The following is a 16,541-nucleotide window of genomic DNA, read 5'->3' on the forward strand; positions in this document are numbered from 1 at the left end:
CCTGCCATGTGGTTCTTTCTCTCTCTCCCCGGCTTGGGATTCTTTCTCTCTCTCCTCAGCTTGGGGTTCTTTCTCTCTCTCCCCGGCTTGGGGTTCTTTCTCTCTTACCCTGGCATGTGGTTCTTTCTCTCTCTCCCCGGCTTGGGGTTCTTTCTCTCTTACCCTGGCATGTGGTTCTTTCTCTCTCTCTCCTGCTTGGGGTTCTTTCTCTCTTACCCTGGCATGTTTTTCTTTCTCTCTATCTCCGGCTTGGGGTTCTTTCTCTCTTACCCTGGCATGTGATTGTTTCTCCCTCCCCCCAGTTTGGGGTTCTTTCTCTCTTACCCTGGCATGTGATTCTTTCTCTCACAGCGGCTTGGGGTTCTTTTGCTCTTACCCTGGCATGTGGTTCTTTCTCTCTCTCCCCTGCTTGGGGTTCTTTCTCTCTCTCCCTGGCATGGGGTTCTTTCTCTCTTACTGTGGCATGTGGTTCTTTCTCTCTCTCCCCGGCTCAGGGTTCTTTCTCTCTCTCCCCGGCTTGGGGTTCTTTCTCTCACAGCGGCTTGGGGTTCTTTCTCTCTTACCCTGGCATGTGGTTCTTTCTCTCTCTCCCTGGCTTGTGGTTCTTTCTCTCTTACCCTGGCATGTGGTTCTTTCTCTCTCTCTCCGCCTTGGGGTTCTTTTTCTCTTACCATGCCATGTGGTTCTATCTCTCTCTCCACGGCTTGGGGTTCTTTCTTTCACAGCGGCTTGGGGTTCCTTCTCTTACAGCGGCTTAAGGGTTTCTTTCTCTGTTACCCAGGCATGTGGTTCTTTCTCTCTCTCCCCAGCTTGGGGTTCTTTCTCTCACAGCGGCTTGGGGTTCTTTCTCTCTTACACTTGCATGTGATTCTTTCTCTCTCTCCCCAGCTTGGGGTTCTTTCTCTCTTACCCTGGCATGTGGTTCTTTCTCTTTCCCCGGCTTGGGGTTCTTTCTCTCACAGCGACTTGGGGTTCTTTCTCTCTTACCCTGGCATGTGGTTCTTTCTCTCTCACGGGCTTGGTTTTTTTTCTCTCTTACCCAGGCATGTGGTTCTTTCTCTCTCCCTGGCTTGGGGTTCTTTCTCTCTTACCCTGGCATGTGGTTCTTTCTCTCTATCCCCGGCTTGGGGTCCTTTCTCTCTTACCATGGCATGTGGTTCTTTCTCTCTCTCCCCAGCTTGGGGTTCTTTCTCCCTTACCCTGCCATGTGGTTCTTTCTCTCTCTCCCTGGCATGGGGTTCTTTCTCTCACAGCGGCTTGGGGTTCTTTCTCTCTTACCCTGGCATGTGGTTCTTTCTCTCTCCCTGGCTTGGGGTTCTTTCTCTCTTTCTCTCTTACCGTGGCATGTGGTTCTTTCTCTCTCTCCCCGGCTTGGGGTTCTTTCTCCCTTACCCTGCCATGTGGTTCTTTCTCTCTCTCCCTGGCATGGGGTTCTTTCTCTCACAGCGGCTTGGGGTTCTTTCTCTCTTACCCTGGCATGTGGTTCTTTCTCTCTCCCTGGCTTGGGGTTCTTTCTCTCTTACCCTGGCATGTGGTTCTTTCTCTCTATCCCCGGCTTGGGGTTCTTTCTCTCTTACCATGGCATGTGGTTCTTGCTCTCTCTCCCCAGCTTGGTGTTCTTTCTCTCTTACCCTGGCATGTGGTTCTTTCTCTCTCTCCCCGGCTTGGGGTTCTTTCTCTCTTACCGTGGCATATGGTTCTTTCTCTCTCTCCCCGGCTTGGGGTTCCTTCTCCCTTACCCTGCCATGTGGTTCTTTCTCTCACTCCCTGGCATGGGGTTCTTTCTCTCACAGCGGCTTGGGGTTCTTTCTCTCTTACCCTGGCATGTGGTTCTTTCTCTCTCTCCCCGGCTTGTGGTTCTTTCTCTGTTACCCTGGCATATGGTTCTTTCTCTCTCTCCCCGGCTTGGGGTTCTTTTTCTCTTACAATGCCATGTGGTTCTATCTCTCTCTCCCCGGCCTGGGGTTCTTTCTCTCACAGCGGCTTGGGGTTCTTTCTCTCTTACCCAGGCATGTGGTTCTTTCTCTCTCTCCCCGCCTTGTGGTTCTTTCGCTCTTACCCTGGCATGTGGTTCTTTCTCTCTCTCCCCAGCTTGGGGATCTTTTTCTCTTACCATGCCATGTGATTCTTTCTCTCTCTCCCCGGCTGGGGGTTCTTTCTCTCTTACCCTGGCATGTGATTTTTTTCTCTCACAGCGGCTTGGGGTTCTTTCTCTCTTACCCTGGCATGTGTTTTTTCTCTCTCTCCCCTGCTTGGGGTTTTTTCTCTTTCTCCCCAGCTTGGGGTTCTTTCTATCTCTCCCCGGCTTGGGGTTCTTTCTCTCTTACCCTGGCATGTGGTTCTTTCTTTCTCTCCACGGCTAGGGGTTCTTTCTCTCATAGCGGCTTGAGGTTCTTTCTCTCTTACCCTGGCATGTGGTTCTTTCTCTCTATCCCCGGCTTGGTGTTTTTTCTCTCTTACCCAGGAATGTGGTTCTTTCTCTCTTTCAACCGGCTTGGGGTTCTTTCTCTCACAGCGGCCTGGGGTTCTTTCACTCTTACCCTGGCATGTGGTTCTTTCTCTCTCTCCCGGGCTTGGGTTTTTTTTCTCTTACCCAGGCATGTGGTTCTTTCTCTCTCTCTGGCTTGGGGTTCTTTCTCTCTTACCCTGGCATGTGGTACTTTCTCTCTATACCCGGCTTGGGGTTCTTTCTCTCTTACCCTGGCATGTGGTTCTTTCTCTCTCTCCCCGGCTTGGGGCTCTTTCTCTCTCTCTCCCCGGCTTGGGGTTCTTTCACTCTTACCATGGCATGGGGTTCTTTCTCTCTCTCCCCGGCTTGGGGTTCGTTCTCTCTTACCCTGGCATGTGGTTCTTTCTCTCTCTCCCCGGCTTGGGGTTCTTTCTCTCTTACACTGGCTTGGGGTTCTTTCGCTCTTACCCTGGCATGTGGTTCTTTCTCTCTCTCCCCAGCTTGGGATTGTTTCTCTCTTACACTGGCTTGGGGTTCTTTCTCTATTACCCTGTCATGTGGGTTTTTCTCTCTCTCTCCCCGGCTTGTGGTTCTTTCTCTCTTACCATGGCATGTGGTTCATTCTCTCTCTCCCCGGCTTGGGGTTCTTTCTCTCTTACCCTGGCATGTGGTTCTTTCTCTCTCTCCCCGGCTTGGGGTTCTTTCTCTCACAGTGGCTTGGGGTTCTTTCTCTCTTACCCAGGCATATGGTTCTTTCTCTCTCTCCCCTGCTTGGGGTTCTTTCTCTCTCTCCCCGTCTTGGGGTTCTTTCTCTCTTACCGTGGCATCTGGTTCTTTCTCTCTCTCACCGGCTTGGGGTTCTTTCTCTCTCTCCCCAGCTTGGGGTTCTTTCTCTCTTACCGTGGCATGTCGTGCTTTCTCTCTCTCTCCCCGTCTTGGGGTTCTTTCTCTCTCTCCCTGGCATGGGGTTCTTTCTCTCACAGCGGCTTGGGGTTATTTCTCTCTCTCCCCGGCTTGGGGTTTTTTCTCTCTTAGACTGGCTTGGGGTTCTTTCTCTCTCCCTGGCTTTGGGTTCTTTCTCTCTTACCCTGGCATGTGGTTCTTTCTCTCTATCCCCTGCTTGGGGTTCTTTCTCTCTTACCATGGCATGTGGTTCTTTCTCTCTCTCTCCCCGGCTTGGGGTTCTTTCTCTCTTACCCTGGCCTGTGGTTCTTTCTCTCTCGGCTTGGGGTTCTTTCTCTCTTACCGTGGCATGTGGTTCTTTCTCTCTCTCCCCGGCGTGGGGTTCTTTCTCCCTTACCCTGCCATGTGGTTCTTTCTCTCTCTCCCTGGCATGGGGTTATTTTTTCCACAGCGACATGTGGTTCTTTCTCTCTCTCCCCGGCTTGGGGTTCTTTCTCTCTTACCCTGGAATGTGATTCTTCCTCTCTGTCTCCCCGGCTTGGGGTTCTTTCTCTCTTACCCTGACATGTGGTTCGTTCTCTCTCTCCCCTGCTTGGGGTTCTTTCTCTCTTACCCTGGCATGTGATTTTTTTCTCTCACAGCGGTTTGGGGTTCTTTCTCTCTTACCCTGGCATGTGGTTCTTTCTCTCTCTCCCCAGCTTGGGGTTCTTTCTCTCTTACCCTGCCATGTGGTTCTTTCTCTCTCTCCCCGGCTTGGGATTCTTTCTCTCTCTCCTCAGCTTGGGGTTCTTTCTCTCTCTCCCCGGCTTGGGGTTCTTTCTCTCTTACCCTGGCATGTGGTTCTTTCTCTCTCTCCCCGGCTTGGGGTTCTTTCTCTCTTACCCTGGCATGTGGTTCTTTCTCTCTCTCTCCTGCTTGGGGTTCTTTCTCTCTTACCCTGGCATGTTTTTCTTTCTCTCTATCTCCGGCTTGGGGTTCTTTCTCTCTTACCCTGGCATGTGATTGTTTCTCCCTCCCCCCAGTTTGGGGTTCTTTCTCTCTTACCCTGGCATGTGATTCTTTCTCTCACAGCGGCTTGGGGTTCTTTTGCTCTTACCCTGGCATGTGGTTCTTTCTCTCTCTCCCCTGCTTGGGGTTCTTTCTCTCTCTCCCTGGCATGGGGTTCTTTCTCTCTTACTGTGGCATGTGGTTCTTTCTCTCTCTCCCCGGCTCAGGGTTCTTTCTCTCTCTCCCCGGCTTGGGGTTCTTTCTCTCACAGCGGCTTGGGGTTCTTTCTCTCTTACCCTGGCATGTGGTTCTTTCTCTCTCTCCCTGGCTTGTGGTTCTTTCTCTCTTACCCTGGCATGTGGTTCTTTCTCTCTCTCTCTGCCTTGGGGTTCTTTTTCTCTTACCATGCCATGTGGTTCTATCTCTCTCTCCACGGCTTGGGGTTCTTTCTTTCACAGCGGCTTGGGGTTCCTTCTCTTACAGCGGCTTAAGGGTTTCTTTCTCTGTTACCCAGGCATGTGGTTCTTTCTCTCTCTCCCCAGCTTGGGGTTCTTTCTCTCACAGCGGCTTGGGGTTCTTTCTCTCTTACACTTGCATGTGATTCTTTCTCTCTCTCCCCAGCTTGGGGTTCTTTCTCTCTTACCCTGGCATGTGGTTCTTTCTCTTTCCCCGGCTTGGGGTTCTTTCTCTCACAGCGACTTGGGGTTCTTTCTCTCTTACCCTGGCATGTGGTTCTTTCTCTCTCACGGGCTTGGTTTTTTTTCTCTCTTACCCAGGCATGTGGTTCTTTCTCTCTCCCTGGCTTGGGGTTCTTTCTCTCTTACCCTGGCATGTGGTTCTTTCTCTCTATCCCCGGCTTGGGGTCCTTTCTCTCTTACCATGGCATGTGGTTCTTTCTCTCTCTCCCCAGCTTGGGGTTCTTTCTCCCTTACCCTGCCATGTGGTTCTTTCTCTCTCTCCCTGGCATGGGGTTCTTTCTCTCACAGCGGCTTGGGGTTCTTTCTCTCTTACCCTGGCATGTGGTTCTTTCTCTCTCCCTGGCTTGGGGTTCTTTCTCTCTTTTTCTCTTACCGTGGCATGTGGTTCTTTCTCTCTCTCCCCGGCTTGGGATTCTTTCTCCCTTACCCTGCCATGTGGTTCTTTCTCTCTCTCCCTGGCATGGGGTTCTTTCTCTCACAGCGGCTTGGGGTTCTTTCTCTCTTACCCTGGCATGTGGTTCTTTCTCTCTCCCTGGCTTGGGGTTCTTTCTCTCTTACCCTGGCATGTGGTTCTTTCTCTCTATCCCCGGCTTGGGGTTCTTTCTCTCTTACCATGGCATGTGGTTCTTGCTCTCTCTCCCCAGCTTGGTGTTCTTTCTCTCTTACCCTGGCATGTGGTTCTTTCTCTCTCTCCCCGGCTTGAGGTTCTTTCTCTCTTACCGTGGCATATGGTTCTTTCTCTCTCTCCCCGGCTTGGGGTTCCTTCTCCCTTACCCTGCCATGTGGTTCTTTCTCTCACTCCCTTGCATGGGGTTCTTTCTCTCACAGCGGCTTGGGGTTCTTTCTCTCTTACCCTGGCATGTGGTTCTTTCTCTCTCTCCCCGGCTTGTGGTTCTTTCTCTCTTACCCTGGCATATGGTTCTTTCTCTCTCTCCCCGGCTTGGGGTTCTTTTTCTCTTACCATGCCATGTGGTTCTATCTCTCTCTCCCCGGCCTGGGGTTCTTTCTCTCACAGCGGCTTGGGGTTCTTTCTCTCTTACCCAGGCATGTGGTTCTTTCTCTCTCTCCCCGCCTTGTGGTTCTTTCGCTCTTACCCTGGCATGTGGTTCTTTCTCTCTCTCCCCAGCTTGGGGATCTTTTTCTCTTACCATGCCATGTGGTTCTATCTCTCTCTCCCTGGCATGGAGTTCTTTCTCTCACAGCGGCTTGGGGTTCTTTCTCTCTTACCCTGGCATGAGGTTCTTTCTCGCTCTCTCCGGCTTGTGGTTCTTTCTCTCTCTACCCGGCTTGGGGTTCTTTCTCTCTTACCATGCCATGTGGTTCTTTCTCTCTCTCCCCGGCTTGGAGTTCTTTCTCTCACAGCGGCTTGGGGTTCTTTCTGTCTTACCCTGGCATGTGGTTCTTTCTTGCTCTCCCCGGCTTGTAGTTCTTTCTCTCTCTCCCCGGCTTGGGGTTCTTTCTCTCTCTCCCCGGCTTGGGGTTCTTTCTCTCTTACCATGCCATGTGGTTCTTTCTCTCTCTCCCCGGCTTGGGGTTCTTTCTCTCACAGCAGCTTGGGGTTATTTCTCTCTTACCCTGGCATGTGGTTCTTTCTCACTCTCCCTGGATTGTGGTTCTTTCTCTCTCTCCCCGGCTTGGGGTTCTTTCTCTCTTACCATGCCATGTGGTTCTTTCTCGCTCTCCCCGACTTGTGGTTCTTTCTCACTCTCCCCGGCTTGTGGTTCTTTCTCTCTCTCCCCGGCTTGTGGTTCTTTAGCTCTTACCATGCCATGTGGTTCTTTCTCTCACTCCCCGGCTTGGTGTTCTTTCTATCACAGCGGCTGGGAGTTCTTTCTCTCACAGCGGCTTGGGGTTCTTTCTCTCTTACCCAGGCATGTGGTTCTTTCTCTCTCTCCCCGGCTTAGGGTTCTTTCTCTCTTACACTGGCTTGGGGTTCTTTCTCTCTTACCCTGTCTTGTGGTTTTTACTCTCTCTCTCCCCGGCTTGTGGTTCTTTCTCTCTTACCCTGGCATGTGGTTCTTTCTCTCTCTCCCCGGCTTGGGGTTCTTTCTCTCACAGCGGCTTGGGGTTCTTTCTCTCTTACCCAGGCATATGGTTCTTTCTCTCTCTCCCCTGCTTGGGGTTCTTTCTCTCTCTCCCCGTCTTGGGGTTCTTTCTCTCTTACCCTGGCATCTCGTTCTTTCTCTCTCTCACCGGCTTGGGGTTCTTTCTCTCTCTCCCCAGCTTGGGGTTCTTTCTCTCTTACCATGGCATGTCGTTCTTTCTCTCTCTCTCCCCGTCTTGGGGTTCTTTCTCTCTCTCCCTGGCATGGGGTTCTTTCTCTCACAGCGGCTTGGGGTTCTTTCTCTCTCTCCCCGGCTTGGGGTTTTTTCTCTCTTAGACTGGCTTGGGGTTCTTTCTCTCTCCCTGGCTTTGGGTTCTTTCTCTCTTACCCTGGCATGTGGTTCTTTCTCTCTATCCCCGGCTGGGGGTTCTTTCTCTCTTACCATGGCATGTGGTTCTTTCTCTCTCTCTCCCCGGCTTGGGGTTCTTTCTCTCTTACCCTGGCCTGTGGTTCTTTCTCTCTCGGCTTGGGGTTCTTTCTCTCTTACCGTGGCATGTGGTTCTTTCTCTCTCTCCCCGGCGTGGGGTTCTTTCTGCCTTACCCTGCCATGTGGTTCTTTCTCTATCTCACTGGCATGGGGTTCTTTTTTCTCACAGCGACATGTGGTTCTTTCTCTCTCTCCCCGGCTTGGGGTTCTTTCTCTCTTACCCTGGAATGTGATTCTTCCTCTCTGTCTCCCCGGCTTGGGGTTCTTTCTCTCTTACCCTGACATGTGGTTCGTTCTCTCTCTCCCCTGCTTGGGGTTCTTTCTCTTTCTCCCCGGCTTGGGGTTCTTTCTCTCTTACCCTGGCATGTGATTTTTTTCTCTCACAGCGGTTTGGGGTTCTTTCTCTCTTTCCCTGGCTTGTGGTTCTTTCTCTCTCTCCCCAGCTTGGGGTTCTTTCTCTCTTACCCTGCCATGTGGTTCTTTCTCTCTCTCCCCGGCTTGGGATTCTTTCTCTCTCTCCTCAGCTTGGGGTTCTTTCTCTCTCTCCCCGGCTTGGGGTTCTTTCTCTCTTACCCTGGCATGTGGTTCTTTCTCTCTCTCCCCAGCTTGGGGTTCTTTCTCTCTTACCCTGGCATGTGGTTCTTTCTCTCTCTCTCCTGCTTGGGGTTCTTTCTCTCTTACCCTGGCATGTGTTTCTTTCTCTCTATCTCCGGCTTGGGGTTCTTTCTCTCTTACCCTGGCATGTGATTTTTTCTCCCTCCCCCCAGTTTGGGGTTCTTTCTCTCTTACCCGGGCATGTGATTCTTTCTCTCACAGCGGCTTGGGGTTCTTTTGCTCTTACCCTGGCATGTGGTTCTTTCTCTCTCTCCCCTGCTTGGGGTTCTTTCTCTCTCTCCCTGGCATGGGGTTCTTTCTCTCTTACTGTGGCATGTGGTTCTTTCTCTCTCTCCCCGGCTCAGGGTTCTTTCTCTCTCTCCCCGGCTTGGGGTTCTTTCTCTCTTACCCTGCCATGTGGTTCTTTTTCTCTCTCCCTGGCATGGGGTTCTTTCTCTCACAGCGGCTTGGGGTTCTCTCTCTCTTACCCTGGCATGTGGTTCTTTCTCTCTCTCCCTGGCTTGTGGTTCTTTCTCTCTTACCCTGGCATGTGGTTCTTTCTCTCTCTCTCCGGCTTGGGGTTCTTTTTCTCTTACCATGCCATGTGGTTCTATCTCTCTCTCCCCGGCTTGGGGTTCTTTCTCTCACAGCGGCTTGGGGTTCCTTCTCTTACAGCGGCTTAAGGGTTTCTTTCTCTGTTACCCAGGCATGTGGTTCTTTCTCTCTCTCCCCAGCTTGGGGTTCTTTCTCTCACAGCGGCTTGGGGTTCTTTCTCTCTTACACTTGCATGTGGTTCTTTCTCTCTCACCCCAGCTTGGGGTTCTTTCTCTCTTACCCTGGCATGTGGTTCTTTCTCTCTCTCCTCGGCTTGGTGTTTTTTCTCTCTTACCCAGGCATGTGGTTCTTTCTCTTTCCCCGGCTTGGGGTTCTTTCTCTCACAGCGACTTGGGGTTCTTTCTCTCTTACCCTGGCATGTGGTTCTTTCTCTCTCATGGGCTTGGTTTTTTTTTCTCTCTTACCCAGGCATGTGGTTCTTTCTCTCTCCCTGGCTTGGGGTTCTTTCTCTCTTACCCTGGCATGTGGTTCTTTCTCTCTATCCCCGGCTTGGGGTCATTTCTCTCTTACCATGGCATGTGGTTCTTTCTCTCTCTCCCCAGCTTGGGGTTCTTTCTCTCTTACCCTGGCATGTGGTTCTTTCTCTCTCTCCCCGGCTTGGGGTTCTTTCTCTCTTTCTCTCTTACCGTGGCATGTGGTTCTTTCTCTCTCTCCCCGGCTTGGGGTTCTTTCTCCCTTACCCTGCCATGTGGTTCTTTCTCTCTCTCCCTGGCATGGGGTTCTTTCTCCCACAGCGGCTTGGGGTTCTTTCTCTCTTACCCTGGCATGTGGTTCTTTCTCTCTCCCTGGCTTGGGGTTCTTTCTCTCTTACCCTGGCATGTGGTTCTTTCTCTCTCTCCCCGGCTTGGGATTGTTTCTCTCTTACACTGGCTTGGGGTTCTTTCTCTCTTACCCTGTCATGTGGTTTTTTCTCTCTCTCTCCCCGGCTTGTGGTTCTTTCTCTCTTACCATGGCATGTGTTTCATTCTCTCTCTCCCCGTCTTGGGGTTCTTTCTCTCTTACCCTGGCATGTGGTTCTTTCTCTCTATACCCTGCTTGGGGTTCTTTCTCTCTTACCATGGCATATGGTTCTTTCTCTCTCTCCCCGGCTTGGGGTTCTTTCTCTCTAACCCTGGCATGTGCTTCTTTCTCTCTCTCCCCAGATTGGGGTTCTTTCTCTCTTACCGTGGCATGTGGCTCTTTCTCTCTCTCCCCGACTTGGGGCTCTTTCTCTCTCTCTCCCCAGCTTGGGGTTCTTTCACTCTTACCGTGGCATGTGGTTCTTTCTCTCTCTCCCCGGCTTGGGGTTCTTTTTCTCTTACCCTGGCATGTGGTTCTTTCTCTCTCTCCCCGGCTTGGGGTTATTTCTCTCTTACACTGGCTTGGGGTTCTTTCGCTCTTACCCTGGCATGTGGTTTTTTCTCTCTCTCCCCGGCTTGGGATTGTTTCTCTTTTACACTGGCTTGGGGTTCTTTCTCTATTACCCTGTCATGTGGTTTTTTCTCTCTCTCTCCCCGGCTTGTGGTTCTTTCTCTCTTACCATGGCATGTGGTTCATTCTCTCTCTCCCCGGCTTGGGGTTCTTTCTCTCTTACCCTGGCATGTGGTTCTTTCTCTCTCTCCCCGGCTTGGGGTTCTTTCTCTCACAGCGCCTTGGGGTTCTTTCTCTCTTACCCAGGCATATGGTTCTTTCTCTCTCTCCCCGGCTTGGGGTTCTTTCTCTCTCTCCCCGTCTTGGGGTTCTTTCTCTCTGACCGTGGCATGCGGTTCTTTCTCTCTCTCACCGGCTTGGGGTTCTTTCTCTCTCTCCCCGGCTTGGGGTTCTTTCTCTCTTACCCAGGCATATGGTTCTTTCTCTCTCTCCCCGGCTTGGGGTTCTTTCTCTCTCTCCCCGTCTTGGGGTTCTTTCTCTCTGACCGTGGCATGCGGTTCTTTCTCTCTCTCACCGGCTTGGGGTTCTTTCTCTCTCTCCCCGGCTTGGGGTTCTTTCTCTCTTACCGTAGCATGTCGTTCTTTCTCTCTCTCTCCCCGTCTTGGTGTTCTCTCTCTCTCTCCCCGGCTTCGGGTTCTTTCTCTCTTAGACTGGCTTCGGGTTCTTTCTCTCTTACCCTGGAATGTGATTCTTTCTCTCTGTATCCCCGGCTTGGGGTTCTTTCTCTCTTACCCTGGCATGTGGTTCTTTCTCTCTCTCCCCTGCTTGGGGTTCTTTCTCTCTCTCCCCGGCTTGGGGTTCTTTCTCTCTTACCCTGGCATGTGGTTCTCTCTCTCTCTCCCGGGCTTGGTTTTTTTTCTCTCTTACCCAGGCATCTGGTTCTTTCTCGCTCCCTGGCTTGGGGTTCTTTCTCTCTTACCCTGGCATGTGGTTCTTTCTCTCTATCCCCGGCTTGGGGTTCTTTCTCTCTTATATGGTTCTTTCTCTCCCCGTCATGGGGTTCTTCCTCACTTACCCTGCTATGTGGTTCTTTCTCTCTCTCCCTGGCATGGGGTTCTTTCTCTCACAGCGGCATGTGGTTCTTTCTCTCTCTCCCCGGCTTCGGGTTCTTTCTCTCTTACACTGGCTTGGGGTTCTTTCTCTCTTACCCTGGAATGTGATTCTTTCTCTCTGTCTCCCCGGCTTGGGGTTCTTTCTCTCTTACCCTGGCATGTGTTTTTTCTCTCTCTCCCCTGCTTGGGGTTTTTTCTCTTTCTCCCCGGCTTGGGGTTCTTTCTCTCTTACCCTGGCATGTGATTCTTTCTCTCTCTCCCCGGCTGGGGGTTCTTTCTCTCTTACCCTGGCATGTGATTTTTTTCTCTCACAGCGGCTTGGGGTTCTTTCTCTCTTACCCTGGCATGTGTTTTTTCTCTCTCTCCCCTGCTTGGGGTTTTTTCTCTTTCTCCCCGGCTTGGGGTTCTTTCTATCTCTCCCCGGCTTGGGGTTCTTTCTCTCTTACCCTGGCATGTGGTTCTTTCTCTCTCTCCACGGCTTGGGGTTCTTTCTCTCATAGCGGCTTGAGGTTCTTTCTCTCTTACCCTGGCATGTGGTTCTTTCTCTCTATCCCCGGCTTGGTGTTTTTTCTCTCTTACCCAGGAATGTGGTTCTTTCTCTCTTTCAACCGGCTTGGGGTTCTTTCTCTCACAGCGGCCTGGGGTTCTTTCACTCTTACCCTGGCATGTGGTTCTTTCTCTCTCTCCCGGGCTTGGGTTTTTTTTCTCTTACCCAGGCATGTGGTTCTTTCTCTCTCCCTGGCTTGGGGTTCTTTCTCTCTTACCCTGGCATGTGGTACTTTCTCTCTATACCCGGCTTGGGGTTCTTTCTCTCTTACCCTGGCATGTGGTTCTTTCTCTCTCTCCCCGGCTTGGGGCTCTTTCTCTCTCTCTCCCCGGCTTGGGGTTCTTTCACTCTTACCATGGCATGGGGTTCTTTCTCTCTCTCCCCGGCTTGGGGTTCGTTCTCTCTTACCCTGGCATGTGGTTCTTTCTCTCTCTCCCCGGCTTGGGGTTCTTTCTCTCTTACACTGGCTTGGGGTTCTTTCGCTCTTACCCTGGCATGTGGTTCTTTCTCTCTCTCCCCGGCTTGGGATTGTTTCTCTCTTACACTGGCTTGGGGTTCTTTCTCTCTTACCCTGTCATGTGGGTTTTTCTCTCTCTCTCCCCGGCTTGTGGTTCTTTCTCTCTTACCATGGCATGTGGTTCATTCTCTCTCTCCCCGGCTTGGGGTTCTTTCTCTCTTACCCTGGCATGTGGTTCTTTCTCTCTCTCCCCGGCTTGGGGTTCTTTCTCTCACAGTGGCTTGGGGTTCTTTCTCTCTTACCCAGGCATATGGTTCTTTCTCTCTCTCCCCTGCTTGGGGTTCTTTCTCTCTCTCCCCGTCTTGGGGTTCTTTCTCTCTTACCGTGGCATCTGGTTCTTTCTCTCTCTCACCGGCTTGGGGTTCTTTCTCTCTCTCCCCAGCTTGGGGTTCTTTCTCTCTTACCGTGGCATGTCGTGCTTTCTCTCTCTCTCTCCCCGTCTTGGGGTTCTTTCTCTCTCTCCCTGGCATGGGGTTCTTTCTCTCACAGCGGCTTGGGGTTATTTCTCTCTCTCCCCGGCTTGGGGTTTTTTCTCTCTTAGACTGGCTTGGGGTTCTTTCTCTCTCCCTGGCTTTGGGTTCTTTCTCTCTTACCCTGGCATGTGGTTCTTTCTCTCTATCCCCGGCTTGGGGTTCTTTCTCTCTTACCATGGCATGTGGTTCTTTCTCTCTCTCTCCCCGGCTTGGGGTTCTTTCTCTCTTACCCTGGCCTGTGGTTCTTTCTCTCTCGGCTTGGGGTTCTTTCTCTCTTACCGTGGCATGTGGTTCTTTCTCTCTCTCCCCGGCGTGGGGTTCTTTCTCCCTTACCCTGCCATGTGGTTCTTTCTCTCTCTCCCTGGCATGGGGTTATTTTTTCCACAGCGACATGTGGTTCTTTCTCTCTCTCCCCGGCTTGGGGTTCTTTCTCTCTTACCCTGGAATGTGATTCTTCCTCTCTGTCTCCCCGGCTTGGGGTTCTTTCTCTCTTACCCTGACATGTGGTTCGTTCTCTCTCTCCCCTGCTTGGGGTTCTTTCTCTTTCTCCCCGGCTTGGGGTTCTTTCTCTCTTACCCTGGCATGTGATTTTTTTCTCTCACAGCGGTTTGGGGTTCTTTCTCTCTTACCCTGGCATGTGGTTCTTTCTCTCTCTCCCCAGCTTGGGGTTCTTTCTCTCTTACCCTGCCATGTGGTTCTTTCTCTCTCTCCCCGGCTTGGGATTCTTTCTCTCTCTCCTCAGCTTGGGGTTCTTTCTCTCTCTCCCCGGCTTGGGGTTCTTTCTCTCTTACCCTGGCATGTGGTTCTTTCTCTCTCTCCCCGGCTTGGGGTTCTTTCTCTCTTACCCTGGCATGTGGTTCTTTCTCTCTCTCTCCTGCTTGGGGTTCTTTCTCTCTTACCCTGGCATGTTTTTCTTTCTCTCTATCTCCGGCTTGGGGTTCTTTCTCTCTTACCCTGGCATGTGATTGTTTCTCACTCCCCCCAGTTTGGGGTTCTTTCTCTCTTACCCTGGCATGTGATTCTTTCTCTCACAGCGGCTTGGGGTTCTTTTGCTCTTACCCTGGCATGTGTTTCTTTCTCTCTCTCCCCTGCTTGGGGTTCTTTCTCTCTCTCCCTGGCATGGGGTTCTTTCTCTCTTACTGTGGCATGTGGTTCTTTCTCTCTCTCCCCGGCTCAGGGTTCTTTCTCTCTCTCCCCGGCTTGGGGTTCTTTCTCTCACAGCGGCTTGGGGTTCTTTCTCTCTTACCCTGGCATGTGGTTCTTTCTCTCTCTCCCTGGCTTGTGGTTCTTTCTCTCTTACCCTGGCATGTGGTTCTTTTTCTCTCTCCCTGGCATGGGGTTCTTTCTCTCACAGCGGCTTGGGGTTCTCTCTCTCTTACCCTGGCATGTGGTTCTTTCTCTCTCTCCCTGGCTTGTGGTTCTTTCTCTCTTACCCTGGCATGTGGTTCTTTCTCTCTCTCTCCGGCTTGGGGTTCTTTTTCTCTTACCATGCCATGTGGTTCTATCTCTCTCTCCCCGGCTTGGGGTTCTTTCTCTCACAGCGGCTTGGGGTTCCTTCTCTTACAGCGGCTTAAGGGTTTCTTTCTCTGTTACCCAGGCATGTGGTTCTTTCTCTCTCTCCCCAGCTTGGGGTTCTTTCTCTCACAGCGGCTTGGGGTTCTTTCTCTCTTACACTTGCATGTGGTTCTTTCTCTCTCTCCCCAGCTTGGGGTTCTTTCTCTCTTACCCTGGCATGTGGTTCTTTCTCTCTCTCCTCGGCTTGGTGTTTTTTCTCTCTTACCCAGGCATGTGGTTCTTTCTCTTTCCCCGGCTTGGGGTTCTTTCTCTCACAGCGACTTGGGGTTCTTTCTCTCTTACCCTGGCATGTGGTTCTTTCTCTCTCATGGGCTTGGTTTTTTTTTCTCTCTTACCCAGGCATGTGGTTCTTTCTCTCTCCCTGGCTTGGGGTTCTTTCTCTCTTACCCTGGCATGTGGTTCTTTCTCTCTATCCCCGGCTTGGGGTCCTTTCTCTCTTACCATGGCATGTGGTTCTTTCTCTCTCTCCCCAGCTTGGGGTTCTTTCTCTCTTACCCTGGCATGTGGTTCTTTCTCTCTCTCCCCGGCTTGGGGTTCTTTCTCTCTTTCTCTCTTACCGTGGCATGTGGTTCTTTCTCTCTCTCCCCGGCTTGGGGTTCTTTCTCCCTTACCCTGCCATGTGGTTCTTTCTCTCTCTCCCTGGCATGGGGTTCTTTCTCTCACAGCGGCTTGGGGTTCTTTCTCTCTTACCCTGGCATGTGGTTCTTTCTCTCTCCCTGGCTTGGGGTTCTTTCTCTCTTACCCTGGCATGTGGTTCTTTCTCTCTCTCCCCAGCTTGGGATTGTTTCTCTCTTACACTGGCTTGGGGTTCTTTCTCTCTTACCCTGTCATGTGGTTTTTTCTCTCTCTCTCCCCGGCTTGTGGTTCTTTCTCTCTTACCATGGCATGTGTTTCATTCTCTCTCTCCCCGTCTTGGGGTTCTTTCTCTCTTACCCTGGCATGTGGTTCTTTCTCTCTATACCCTGCTTGGGGTTCTTTCTCTCTTACCATGGCATATGGTTCTTTCTCTCTCTCCCCGGCTTGGGGTTCTTTCTCTCTAACCCTGGCATGTGCTTCTTTCTCTCTCTCCCCAGATTGGGGTTCTTTCTCTCTTACCGTGGCATGTGGCTCTTTCTCTCTCTCCCCGACTTGGGGCTCTTTCTCTCTCTCTCCCCAGCTTGGGGTTCTTTCACTCTTACCGTGGCATGTGGTTCTTTCTCTCTCTCCCCGGCTTGGGGTTCTTTTTCTCTTACCCTGGCATGTGGTTCTTTCTCTCTCTCCCCGGCTTGGGGTTATTTCTCTCTTACACTGGCTTGGGGTTCTTTCGCTCTTACCCTGGCATGTGGTTTTTTCTCTCTCTCCCCGGCTTGGGATTGTTTCTCTTTTACACTGGCTTGGGGTTCTTTCTCTATTACCCTGTCATGTGGTTTTTTCTCTCTCTCTCCCCGGCTTGTGGTTCTTTCTCTCTTACCATGGCATGTGGTTCATTCTCTCTCTCCCCGGCTTGGGGTTCTTTCTCTCTTACCCTGGCATGTGGTTCTTTCTCTCTCTCCCCGGCTTGGGGTCCTTTCTCTCTTACCATGGCATGTGGTTCTTTCTCTCTCTCCCCAGCTTGGGGTTCTTTCTCTCTTACCCTGGCATGTGGTTCTTTCTCTCTCTCCCCGGCTTGGGGTTCTTTCTCTCTTTCTCTCTTACCGTGGCATGTGGTTCTTTCTCTCTCTCCCCGGCTTGGGGTTCTTTCTCCCTTACCCTGCCATGTGGTTCTTTCTCTCTCTCCCTGGCATGGGGTTCTTTCTCTCACAGCGGCTTGGGGTTCTTTCTCTCTTACCCTGGCATGTGGTTCTTTCTCTCTCCCTGGCTTGGGGTTCTTTCTCTCTTACCCTGGCATGTGGTTCTTTCTCTCTCTCCCCAGCTTGGGATTGTTTCTCTCTTACACTGGCTTGGGGTTCTTTCTCTCTTACCCTGTCATGTGGTTTTTTCTCTCTCTCTCCCCGGCTTGTGGTTCTTTCTCTCTTACCATGGCATGTGTTTCATTCTCTCTCTCCCCGTCTTGGGGTTCTTTCTCTCTTACCCTGGCATGTGGTTCTTTCTCTCTATACCCTGCTTGGGGTTCTTTCTCTCTTACCATGGCATATGGTTCTTTCTCTCTCTCCCCGGCTTGGGGTTCTTTCTCTCTAACCCTGGCATGTGCTTCTTTCTCTCTCTCCCCAG

The sequence above is a fragment of the Ambystoma mexicanum genome, chromosome 3p (genome assembly GCF_040938575.1).
Source record: "Ambystoma mexicanum isolate Mex_15411 chromosome 3p, UKY_AmexF1_1, whole genome shotgun sequence".
NCBI lineage: Eukaryota > Metazoa > Chordata > Amphibia > Caudata > Ambystomatidae > Ambystoma > Ambystoma mexicanum.